The sequence below is a fragment of the Salmo salar genome, chromosome ssa23 (genome assembly GCF_905237065.1).
Source record: "Salmo salar chromosome ssa23, Ssal_v3.1, whole genome shotgun sequence".
NCBI classification, from domain to species: Eukaryota; Metazoa; Chordata; class Actinopteri; order Salmoniformes; family Salmonidae; genus Salmo; species Salmo salar.
This window is the reverse complement of record NC_059464.1, coordinates 51,581,563-51,593,210: the sequence shown is the minus strand read 5'-3', so window position 1 is coordinate 51,593,210 and position 11,648 is coordinate 51,581,563.

Genomic DNA, 11,648 nt, shown 5'->3' with positions numbered 1-11,648 from the left:
ACTACTGCTCTGCTAGCCATGTGGTGGTGCTACTACTGCACTGCTAGCCATGTGGTGGTGCTATTACTGCTCTGCTAGCCATGTGGTGGTGCTACTACTGCTCTGCTAGCCAGGTGGTGCTACTACTACTGCTCTGCTAGCCAGGTGGTGGTGCTACTACTGCTCTGCTAGCCATGTGGTGGTGCTACTACTGCTCTGCTAGCCATGTGGTGCTACTGCTCTGCTAGCCAGGTGGTGCTACTACTGCTCTGCTAGCCATGTGGTGGTGCTACTACTGCTCTGCTAGCCAGGTGCTACTACTGCTCTGCTAGCCATGTGGTGGTGCTACTACTGCTCTGCTAGCCAGGTGGTGCTACTACTGCTCTGCTAGCCAGGTGGTGGTGCTACTACTGCTCTGTTAGCCAGGTGGTGGTGCTACTACTGCTCTGCTAGCCATGTGGTGGTGCTACTACTGCTCTGCTAGCCATGTGGTGGTGCTACTACTGCACTGCTAGACAGGTGGTGGTGCTACTACTGCTCTGCTAGCCATGTGGTGCTACTACTGCTCTGCTAGCCATGTGGTGGTGCTACTACTGCTCTGCTAGCCAGGTGGTGGTGCTACTACTGCCCTGCTAGCCAGTTGGTAGTACTACTACTGCTCTACTAGCCAGGTGGTGGTACTACTACTGCTCTGCTAGCCATGTGGTGGTGCTACTACTGCTCTGCTAGCCATGTGGTGGTGCTATTACTGCTATGCTAGCCATGTGGTGGTGCTACTACTGCTCTGCTAGCCATGTGGTGGTGCTACTACTGCTCTGCTAGCCATGTGGTGCTACTGCTCTGCTAGCCAGGTGGTGCTACTACTGCTCTGCTAGCCATGTGGTGGTGCTACTACTGCTCTGCTAGCCAGGTGGTGGTGCTACTACTACTGCTCTGCTAGCCATGGGGTGGTGCTACTACTGCTCTGCTAGCCAGGTGGTGCTACAACTGCTCTGCTAGCCAGGTGGTGGTGCTACTACTGCTCTGTTAGCCAGGTGGTGGTGCTACTACTGCTCTGTTAGCCATGTGGTGGTGCTACTACTGCTCTGCTAGCCAGGTGGTGGTGCTACTACTGCCCTGCTAGCCAGTTGGTAGTACTACTACTGCTCTACTAGCCAGGTGGTGGTACTACTACTGCTCTGCTAGCCATGTGGTGGTGCTACTACTGCTCTGCTAGCCATGTGGTGGTGCTATTACTGCTATGCTAGCCATGTGGTGGTGCTACTACTGCTCTGCTAGCCATGTGGTGGTGCTACTACTGCTCTGCTAGCCATGTGGTGCTACTGCTCTGCTAGCCAGGTGGTGCTACTACTGCTCTGCTAGCCATGTGGTGGTGCTACTACTGCTCTGCTAGCCATGTGGTGGTGCTACTACTGCTCTGCTAGCCATGTGGTGCTACTACTGCTCTGCTAGCCAGGTGGTGCTACTACTGCTCTGCTAGCCATGTGGTGGTGCTACTACTGCTCTGCTAGCCAGGTGGTGGTGCTACTACTACTGCTCTGCTAGCCATGGGGTGGTGCTACTACTGCTCTGCTAGCCAGGTGGTGCTACTACTGCTCTGCTAGCCATGTGGTGGTGCTACTACTGCTCTGCTAGCCAGGTGGTGGTGCTACTACTGCTCTGTTAGCCATGTGGTGGTGCTACTACTGCTCTGCTAGCCAGGTGGTGGTGCTACTACTACTGCTCTGCTAGCCATGTGGTGGTGCTACTACTGCTCTGCTAGCCATGTGGTGCTACTACTACTGCTCTGCTAGCCATGGGGTGGTGCTACTACTGCACTGCTAGACAGGTGGTGGTGCTACTACTGCTCTGCTAGCCATGTGGTGCTACTACTGCTCTGCTAGCCATGTGGTGGTGCTACTACTGCTCTGCTAGCCAGGTGGTGCTACAACTGCTCTGCTAGCCAGGTGGTGGTGCTACTACTGCTCTGTTAGCCAGGTGGTGGTGCTACTACTGCTCTGTTAGCCATGTGGTGGTGCTACTACTGCTCTGCTAGCCATGTGGTGGTGCTACTACTGCTCTGCTAGCCAGGTGGTGGTGCTACTACTGCCCTGCTAGCCAGTTGGTAGTACTACTACTGCTCTACTAGCCAGGTGGTGGTGCTACTACTGCTCTGCTAGCCATGTGGTGGTGCTACTACTGCACTGCTAGACAGGTGGTGGTGCTACTACTGCTCTGCTAGCCATGTGGTGCTACTACTGCTCTGCTAGCCATGTGGTGGTGCTACTACTGCTCTGCTAGCCATGTGGTGGTGCTACTACTGCTCTGCTAGCCAGGTGGTGCTACTACTGCTCTGCTAGCCAGGTGGTGGTGCTACTACTGCCCTGCTAGCCAGTTGGTAGTACTACTACTGCTCTACTAGCCAGGTGGTGGTACTACTACTGCTCTGCTAGCCATGTGGTGGTGCTACTACTGCTCTGCTAGCCATGTGGTGCTGCTACTACTGCTCTGCTAGCCAGGTGGTGGTGCTACTACTACTGCTCTGCTAGCCATGTGGTGGTGCTACTACTGCTCTGCTAGACAGGTGGTGGTGCTACTACTGCTCTGCTAGCCATGTGGTGCTACTACTGCTCTGCTAGCCATGTGGTGGTGCTACTACTGCTCTGCTAGCCATGTGGTGGTGCTACTACTGCTCTGCTAGCCATGTGGTGGTGCTACTACTGCTCTGCTAGCCATGTGGTGCTACTGCTCTGCTAGCCAGGTGGTGCTACTACTGCTCTGCTAGCCATGTGGTGGTGCTACTACTGCTCTGCTAGCCAGGTGGTGGTGCTACTACTACTGCTCTGCTAGCCATGGGGTGGTGCTACTACTGCTCTGCTAGACAGGTGGTGGTGCTACTACTGCTCTGCTAGCCATGTGGTGCTACTACTGCTCTGCTAGCCATGTGCTGGTGCTACTACTGCTCTGCTAGCCAGGTGGTGCTACAACTGCTCTGCTAGCCAGGTGGTGGTGCTACTACTGCTCTGTTAGCCAGGTGGTGGTGCTACTACTGCTCTGTTAGCCATGTGGTGGTGCTACTACTGCTCTGCTAGCCAGGTGGTGGTGCTACTACTGCCCTGCTAGCCAGTTGGTAGTACTACTACTGCTCTACTAGCCAGGTGGTGGTACTACTACTGCTCTGCTAGCCATGTGGTGGTGCTACTACTGCTCTGCTAGCCATGTGGTGCTGCTACTACTACTGCTCTGCTAGACATGTGGTGGTGCTACTACTGCTCTGCTAGACAGGTGGTGGTGCTACTACTGCTCTGCTAGCCATGTGGTGCTACTACTGCTCTGCTAGCCATGTGGTGGTGCTACTACTGCTCTGCTAGCCATGTGGTGGTGCTACTACTGCTCTGCTAGCCATGTGGTGGTGCTACTACTGCTCTGCTAGCCATGTGGTGGTGCTACTACTGCTCTGCTAGCCAGGTGGTGCTACAACTGCTCTGCTAGCCAGGTGGTGGTGCTACTACTGCTCTGTTAGCCAGGTGGTGGTGCTACTACTGCTCTGTTAGCCATGTGGTGGTGCTACTACTGCTCTGCTAGCCATGTGGTGGTGCTACTACTGCTCTGCTAGCCATGTGGTGCTGCTACTACTGCTCTGCTAGCCATGTGGTGCTGCTACTACTGCTCTGCTAGCCAGGTGGTGGTGCTACTACTACTGCTCTGCTAGCCAATTGGTGGTGCTACTACTGCTCTGCTAGCCATGTGGTGGTGCTACTACTGCCCTGCTAGCCATGTGGTGGTGCTACTACTGCCCTGCTAGCCAGTTGGTGGTACTACTACTGCTCTACTAGCCATGTGGTGGTGCTACTACTGCTCTGCTAGCCATGTGGTGGTGCTACTACTAATCTGCTAGCCATGTGGTGGTGCTACTACTGCTCTGCTAGCCAGGTGGTGCTATTACTGCTCTGCTAGCAATGTGGTGGTGCTACTACTGCTCTGCTAGCCAGGTGGTGGTGCTACTACTGCTCTGTTAGCCATGTGGAGGTGCTACTACTGCTCTGCTAGCCAGGTGGTGGTGCTACTACTACTGCTCTGCTAGCCATGTGGTGGTGCTACTACTGCTCTGCTAGCCAATTGGTGGTGCTACTACTGCTCTGCTAGCCATGTGGTGGTGCTACTACTGCCCTGCTAGCCATGTGGTGGTGCTACTACTGCCCTGCTAGCCAGTTGGTGGTACTACTACTGCCCTGCTAGCCAGTTGGTGGTACTACTACTGCTCTACTAGCCATGTGGTGGTGCTACTACTGCTCTGCTAGCCATGTGGTGCTGCTACTACTGCTCTGCTAGCCATGTGGTGGTACTACTGCTCTGCTAGCCATGTGGTGGTGCTACTACTGCTCTGCTAGCCAGGTGGTGCTACTACTGCTCTGCTAGCCATCTGGTGGTGCTACTACTGCTCTACTAGCCAGGTGCTACTACTGCTCTGCTAGCCATGTGGTGGTGCTACTACTGCTCTGCTAGCCAGGTGGTGCTACTACTGCTCTGCTAGCCATGTGGTGGTGCTACTACTGCTCTGCTAGCCATGTGGTGGTGCTACTGCTCTGCTAGCCAGGTGGTGGTGCTACTACTGCTCTGTTAGCCAGGTGGTGGTGCTACTACTGCTCTGCTAGCCATGTGGTGGTGCTACTACTGCTCTGCTAGCCAGGTGGTGGTGCTACTACTGCCCTGCTAGCCAGTTGGTAGTACTACTACTGCTCTACTAGCCAGGTGGTGGTACTACTACTGCTCTGCTAGCCATGTGGTGGTGCTACTACTGCTCTGCTAGCCATGTGGTGCTGCTACTACTGCTCTGCTAGCCAGGTGGTTGTGCTACTACTACTGCTCTGCTAGCCATGTGGTGGTGCTACTACTGCTCTGCTAGACAGGTGGTGGTGCTACTACTGCTCTGCTAGCCAGGTGGTGCTACTACTGCTCTGCTAGCCATGTGGTGCTACTGCTCTGCTAGCCATGTGGTGGTACTACTACTGCTCTGCTAGCCAGGTGGTGGTGCTACTACTGCTCTGCTAGCCATGTGGTGGTGCTACTACTGCTCTGTTAGCCATGTGGTGGTGCTACTACTGCTCTGCTAGCCATGTGGTGGTGCTACTACTGCTCTGCTAGCCAGGTGGTGCTACTACAGCTCTGCTAGCCAGGTGGTGGTGCTACTACTGCTCTGCTAGCCAGGTGGTGGTGCTACTACTACTGCTCTGCTAGCCATGTGGTGGTGCTACTACTGCTCTGCTAGACAGGTGGTGGTGCTACTACTGCTCTGCTAGCCATGTGGTGGTGCTACTACTGCTCTGCTAGCCAGGTGGTGGTGCTACTACTACTGCTCTGCTAGCCATGGGGTGGTGCTACTACTGCTCTGCTAGACAGGTGGTGGTGCTACTACTGCTCTGCTAGCCATGTGGTGGTGCTACTGCTCTGCTAGCCATGTGCTGGTGCTACTACTGCTCTGCTAGCCAGGTGGTGCTACAACTGCTCTGCTAGCCAGGTGGTGGTGCTACTACTGCTCTGTTAGCCAGGTGGTGGTGCTACTACTGCTCTGTTAGCCATGTGGTGGTGCTACTACTGCTCTGCTAGCCAGGTGGTGGTGCTACTACTGCCCTGCTAGCCAGTTGGTAGTACTACTACTGCTCTACTAAACAGGTGGTGGTACTACTACTGCTCTGCTAGCCATGTGGTGGTGCTACTACTGCTCTGCTAGCCATGTGGTGCTGCTACTACTACTGCTCTGCTAGCCATGTGGTGGTGCTACTACTGCTCTGCTAGACAGGTGGTGGTGCTACTACTGCTCTGCTAGCCATGTGGTGCTACTACTGCTCTGCTAGCCATGTGGTGGTGCTACTACTGCTCTGCTAGCCATGTGGTGGTGCTATTACTGCTCTGCTAGCCATGTGGTGGTGCTACTACTGCTCTGCTAGCCATGTGGTGGTGCTACTACTGCTCTGCTAGCCAGGTGGTGCTACAACTGCTCTGCTAGCCAGGTGGTGGTGCTACTACTGCTCTGTTAGCCAGGTGGTGGTGCTACTACTGCTCTGTTAGCCATGTGGTGGTGCTACTACTGCTCTGCTAGCCAGGTGGTGGTGCTACTACTGCTCTGCTAGCCATGTTTTGGTGCTACTACTGCTCTGCTAGCCATGTGGTGGTGCTACTACTGCTCTGCTAGCCATGTGGTGGTGCTACTACTGCTCTGCTAGCCAGGTGGTGCTACTACTGCTCTGCTAGCCATGTGGTGGTGCTACTACTGCTCTGCTAGCCAGGTGGTGCTACTACTGCTCTGCTAGCCAGGTGGTGGTGCTACTACTGCTCTGTTAGCCAGGTGGTGGTGCTACTACTGCTCTGCTAGCCATGTGGTGGTGCTACTACTGCTCTGCTAGCCAGGTGGTGGTGCTACTACTGCCCTGCTAGCCAGTTGGTAGTACTACTACTGCTCTACTAGCCAGGTGGTGGTACTACTACTGCTCTGCTAGCCATGTGTTGGTGCTACTACTGCTCTGCTAGCCATGTGGTGCTGCTACTACTGCTCTGCTAGCCATGTGGTGGTCCTACTACTGCTCTGCTAGCCATGTGGTGGTGCTACTACTGCTCTGCTAGCCATGTGGTGGTGCTACTACTGCTCTGCTAGCCAGGTGGTGCTACTACTGCTCTGCTAGCCAGGTGGTGGTGCTACTTCTGCTCTGCTAGCCAGGTGGTGGTGCTACTACTACTGCTCTGCTAGCCATGTGGTGGTGCTACTACTGCTCTGCTAGACAGGTGGTGGTGCTACTACTGCTCTGCTAGCCATGTGGTGCTACTACTGCTCTGCTAGCCATGTGGTGGTGCTACTAATGCTCTGCTAGCCATGTGGTGGTGCTACTACTGCTCTGCTAGCCATGTGGTGGTGCTACTACTGCTCTGCTAGCCATGTGGTGGTGCTACTACTGCTCTGCTAGCCATGTGGTGGTGCTACTACTGCTCTGCTAGCCAGGTGGTGGTGCTACTACTGCTCTGCTAGCCATGTGGTGGTGCTACTACTGCTCTGCTAGCCATGTGGTGCTACTACTTCTCTGCTAGACAGGTGGTGGTGCTACTACTGCTCTGCTAGCCATGTGGTGGTGCTACTACTGCTCTGCAAGCCATGTGGTGGTGCTACTACTGCTCTGCTAGCCAGGTGGTGGTGCTACTACTGCTCTGCTAGCCAGGTGGTGGTGCTACTACTACTGCTTTTGTAACAGTGTAGGTTCCGTCCCTCTCTTCGCCCCAACCTGGGCTCGAACCAGGGACCCTTGCACACATCAACAACTGACACCCCACGAAGCATCGTTACCCATCGTGTCACAAAAGCCGCGGCTCTTGCAACGCAAGGGGCAACCCTACTTCAAGTCTCAGAGCGAGTGACGTCACCGATTGAAACGCTATTAGCGCGCACCACCGCTAACTAACTAGCTAGCCATTTCACATCGGTTACACTTTGCTAGCCATGTGGTGGTGCTACTACTGCTCTGCTAGCCATGTGGTGCTACTACTGCTCTGCTAGACAGGTGGTGGTGCTACTACTGCTCTGCTAGCCATGTGGTGCTACTGCTCTGCTAGCCATGTGGTGGTACTACTACTGCTCTGCTAGCCAGGTGGTGGTGCTACTACTGCTCTGCTAGCCAGGTGGTGCTACTACTGCTCTGCTAGCTAGGTGGTGCTACTACTGCTCTGCTAGCCATGTGGTGGTCCTACTACTGCTCTGCTAGCCATGTGGTGGTGCTACTACTGCTCTGTTAGCCATGTGGTGGTGCTACTACTGCTCTGCTAGCCATGTGGTGGTGCTACTACTGCTCTGCTAGCCATGTGGTGGTGCTACTACTGCTCTGCTAGCCAGGTGGTGGTGCTACTACTGCTCTGCTAGCCAGGTGGTTGTGCTACTACTACTGCTCTGCTAGCCATGTGGTGGTGCTACTACTGCTCTGCTAGACAGGTGGTGGTGCTACTACTGCTCTGCTAGCCATGTGGTGCTACTACTGCTCTGCTAGCCATGTGGTGGTGCTACTACTGCTCTGCTAGCCATGTGGTGGTGCTACTACTGCTCTGCTAGCCATGTGGTGGTGCTACTACTGCTCTGCTAGCCATGTGGTGGTGCTACTACTGCTCTGCTAGCCAGGTGGTGGTGCTACTACTGCTTTGCTAGCCATGTGGTGGTGCTACTACTGCTCTGCTAGCCAGGTGGTGGTGCTACTACTGCTCTGCTAGCCATGTGGTGGTGCTACTACTGCTCTGCTAGCCAGGTGGTGCTACTACTGCTCTGCTAGCCATGTGGTGGTGCTACTACTGCTCTGCTAGCCAGGTGGTGCTACTACTGCTCTGCTAGCCAGGTGGTGGTGCTACTACTGCTCTGTTAGCCAGGTGGTGGTGCTACTACTGCTCTGCTAGCCATGTGGTGGTGCTACTACTGCTCTGCTAGCCAGGTGGTGGTGCTACTACTGCTCTGCTAGCCATGTGGTGCTACTACTACTGCTTTTGTAACAGTGTAGGTTCCGTCCCTCTCTTCGCCCCAACCTGGGCTCGAACCAGGGACCCTTGCACACATCAACAACTGACACCCCACGAAGCATCGTTACCCATCGCGCCACAAAAGCCGCGGCTCTTGCAACGCAAGGGGCAACCCTACTTCAAGTCTCAGAGCGAGTGACGTCACCGATTGAAACGCTATTAGCGCGCACCACCGCTAACTAACTAGCTAGCCATTTCACATCGGTTACACTTTGCTAGCCATGTGGTGGTGCTACTACTGCTCTGCTAGCCATGTGGTGCTACTACTGCTCTGCTAGACAGGTGGTGGTGCTACTACTGCTCTGCTAGACAGGTGGTGGTGCTACTACTGCTCTGCTAGCCATGTGGTGCTACTGCTCTGCTAGCCATGTGGTGGTACTACTACTGCTCTGCTAGCCAGGTGGTGGTGCTACTACTGCTCTGCTAGCCAGGTGGTGCTACTACTGCTCTGCTAGCTAGGTGGTGCTACTACTGCTCTGCTAGCCATGTGGTGGTCCTACTACTGCTCTGCTAGCCATGTGGTGGTCCTACTACTGCTCTGCTAGCCATGTGGTGGTGCTACTACTGCTCTGTTAGCCATGTGGTGGTGCTACTACTGCTCTGCTAGCCATGTGGTGGTGCTACTACTGCTCTGCTAGCCAGGTGGTGCTACTACTGCTCTGCTAGCCAGGTGGTGGTGCTACTACTGCTCTGCTAGCCAGGTGGTGGTGCTACTACTACTGCTCTGCTAGCCATGTGGTGGTGCTACTACTGCTCTGCTAGACAGGTGGTGGTGCTACTACTGCTCTGCTAGCCATGTGGTGCTACTACTGCTCTGCTAGCCATGTGGTGGTGCTACTACTGCTCTGCTAGCCATGTGGTGGTGCTACTACTGCTCTGCTAGACAGGTGGTGGTGCTACTACTGCTCTGCTAGCCAGGTGGTGGTGCTACTACTACTGCTTTGCTAGCCATGTGGTGGTGCTACTACTGCTCTGCTAGCCATGTGGTGCTACTACTTCTCTGCTAGACAGGTGGTGGTGCTACTACTGCTCTGCTAGACAGGTGGTGGTGCTACTACTGCTCTGCTAGCCATGTGGTGGTGCTACTACTGCTCTGCAAGCCATGTGGTGGTGCTACTACTGCTCTGCTAGCCAGGTGGTGGTGCTACTACTGCTCTGCTAGCCAGGTGGTGCTACTGCTGCTCTGCTAGCCATGTGGTGCTACTGCTCTGCTAGCCATGTGGTGGTACTACTACTGCTCTACTGGCCAGGTGGTGGTGCTACTACTGCTCTGCTAGCCATGTGGTGGTCCTACTACTGCTCTGCTAGCCATGTGGTGGTGCTACTACTGCTCTGTTAGCCATGTGGTGGTGCTACTACTGCTCTGCTAGCCATGAGGTGGTGCTACTACTGCTCTGCTAGCCAGGTGGTGCTACTACTGCTCTGCTAGCCAGGTGGTGGTGCTACTACTGCTCTGCTAGCCATGTGGTGCTACTGCTCTGCTAGCCATGTGGTGGTACTACTACTGCTCTACTGGCCAGGTGGTGGTGCTACTACTGCTCTGCTAGCCATGTGGTGGTCCTACTACTGCTCTGCTAGCCATGTGGTGGTGCTACTACTGCTCTGTTAGCCATGTGGTGGTGCTACTACTGCTCTGCTAGCCAGGTGGTGGTGCTACTACTGCTCTGCTAGCCAGGTGGTGCTACTACTGCTCTGCTAGCCAGGTGGTGGTGCTACTACTACTGCTCTGCTAGCCATGTGGCGGTGCTACTACTGCTCTGCTAGCCATGTGGTGCTACTACTGCTCTGCTAGCCATGTGGTGGTGCTACTACTGCTCTGCTAGCCATGTGGTGGTGCTACTACTGCTCTGCTAGACAGGTGGTGGTGCTACTACTGCTCTGCTAGCCATGTGGTGGTGCTACTACTGCTCTGCTAGCCATGTGGTGGTGCTACTACTTCTCTGCTAGACAGGTGGTGGTGCTACTACTGCTCTGCTAGCAATGTGGTGCTACTTCTGCTCTGCTAGCCATGTGGTGGTGCTACTACTGCTCTGCTAGCCATGTGGTGGTGCTACTACTGCTCTGCTAGCCATGTGGTGGTACTACTACTGCTCTGCTAGCCAGGTGGTGCTACTACTGCTCTGCTAGCCATGTGGTGGTGCTACTACTGCTCTGCTAGCCAGGTGGTGGTGCTACTACTGCTATGCTAGCCAGGTGGTGCTACTACTGCTCTGCTAGCTATGTGGTGCTACTACTGCTCTGCTAGCCATGTGGTGGTGCTACTACTGCTCTGCTAGCCATGTGGTGGTGCTACTACTGCTCTGCTAGCCATGTGGTGGTGCTACTACTGCTCTGCTAGCAATGTGGTGGTGCTACTACTGCTCTGCTAGCCATGTGGTGCTACTGCTCTGCTAGCCAGGTGGTGCTACTACTGCTCTGCTAGCCATGTGGTGGTGCTACTACTGCTCTGCTAGCCAGGTGGTGCTACTACTGCTCTGCTAGCCATGTGGTGGTCCTACTACTGCTCTGCTAGCCATGTGGTGGTGCGACTACTGCTCTGCTAGCCATGTGGTGGTGCTACTACTGCTCTGCTAGCCATGTGGTGGTGCTACTACTGCTCTGCTAGCCAGGTGGTGCTACTACTGCTCTGCTAGCCAGGTGGTGGTGCTACTACTGCTCTGCTAGCCATGTGGTGGTGCTACTACTGCTCTGCTAGCCATGTGGTGCTACTACTGCTCTGCTAGACAGGTGGTGGTGCTACTACTGCTCTGCTAGCCATGTGGTGCTACTACTGCTCTGCTAGACAGGTGGTGGTGCTACTACTGCTCTGCTAGCCATGTGGTGCTACTACTGCTCTGCTAGCCATGTGGTGGTGCTACTACTGCTCTGCTAGCCATGTGGTGCTACTGCTCTGCTAGTCATGTGGTGGTACTACTACTACTCTACTGGCCAGGTGGTGGTGCTACTACTGCTCTGCTAGCCAGGTGGTGCTACTACTGCTCTGCTAGCCAGGTGGTGCTACTACTGCTCTGCTAGCCATGTGGTGGTCCTACTACTGCTCTGCTAGCCATGTGGTGGTGCTACTACTGCTCTGTTAGCCATGTGGTGGTGCTACTGCTGCTCTGCTAGCCATGTGGTGGTGCTACTACTGCTCTGCTAGCCATGTG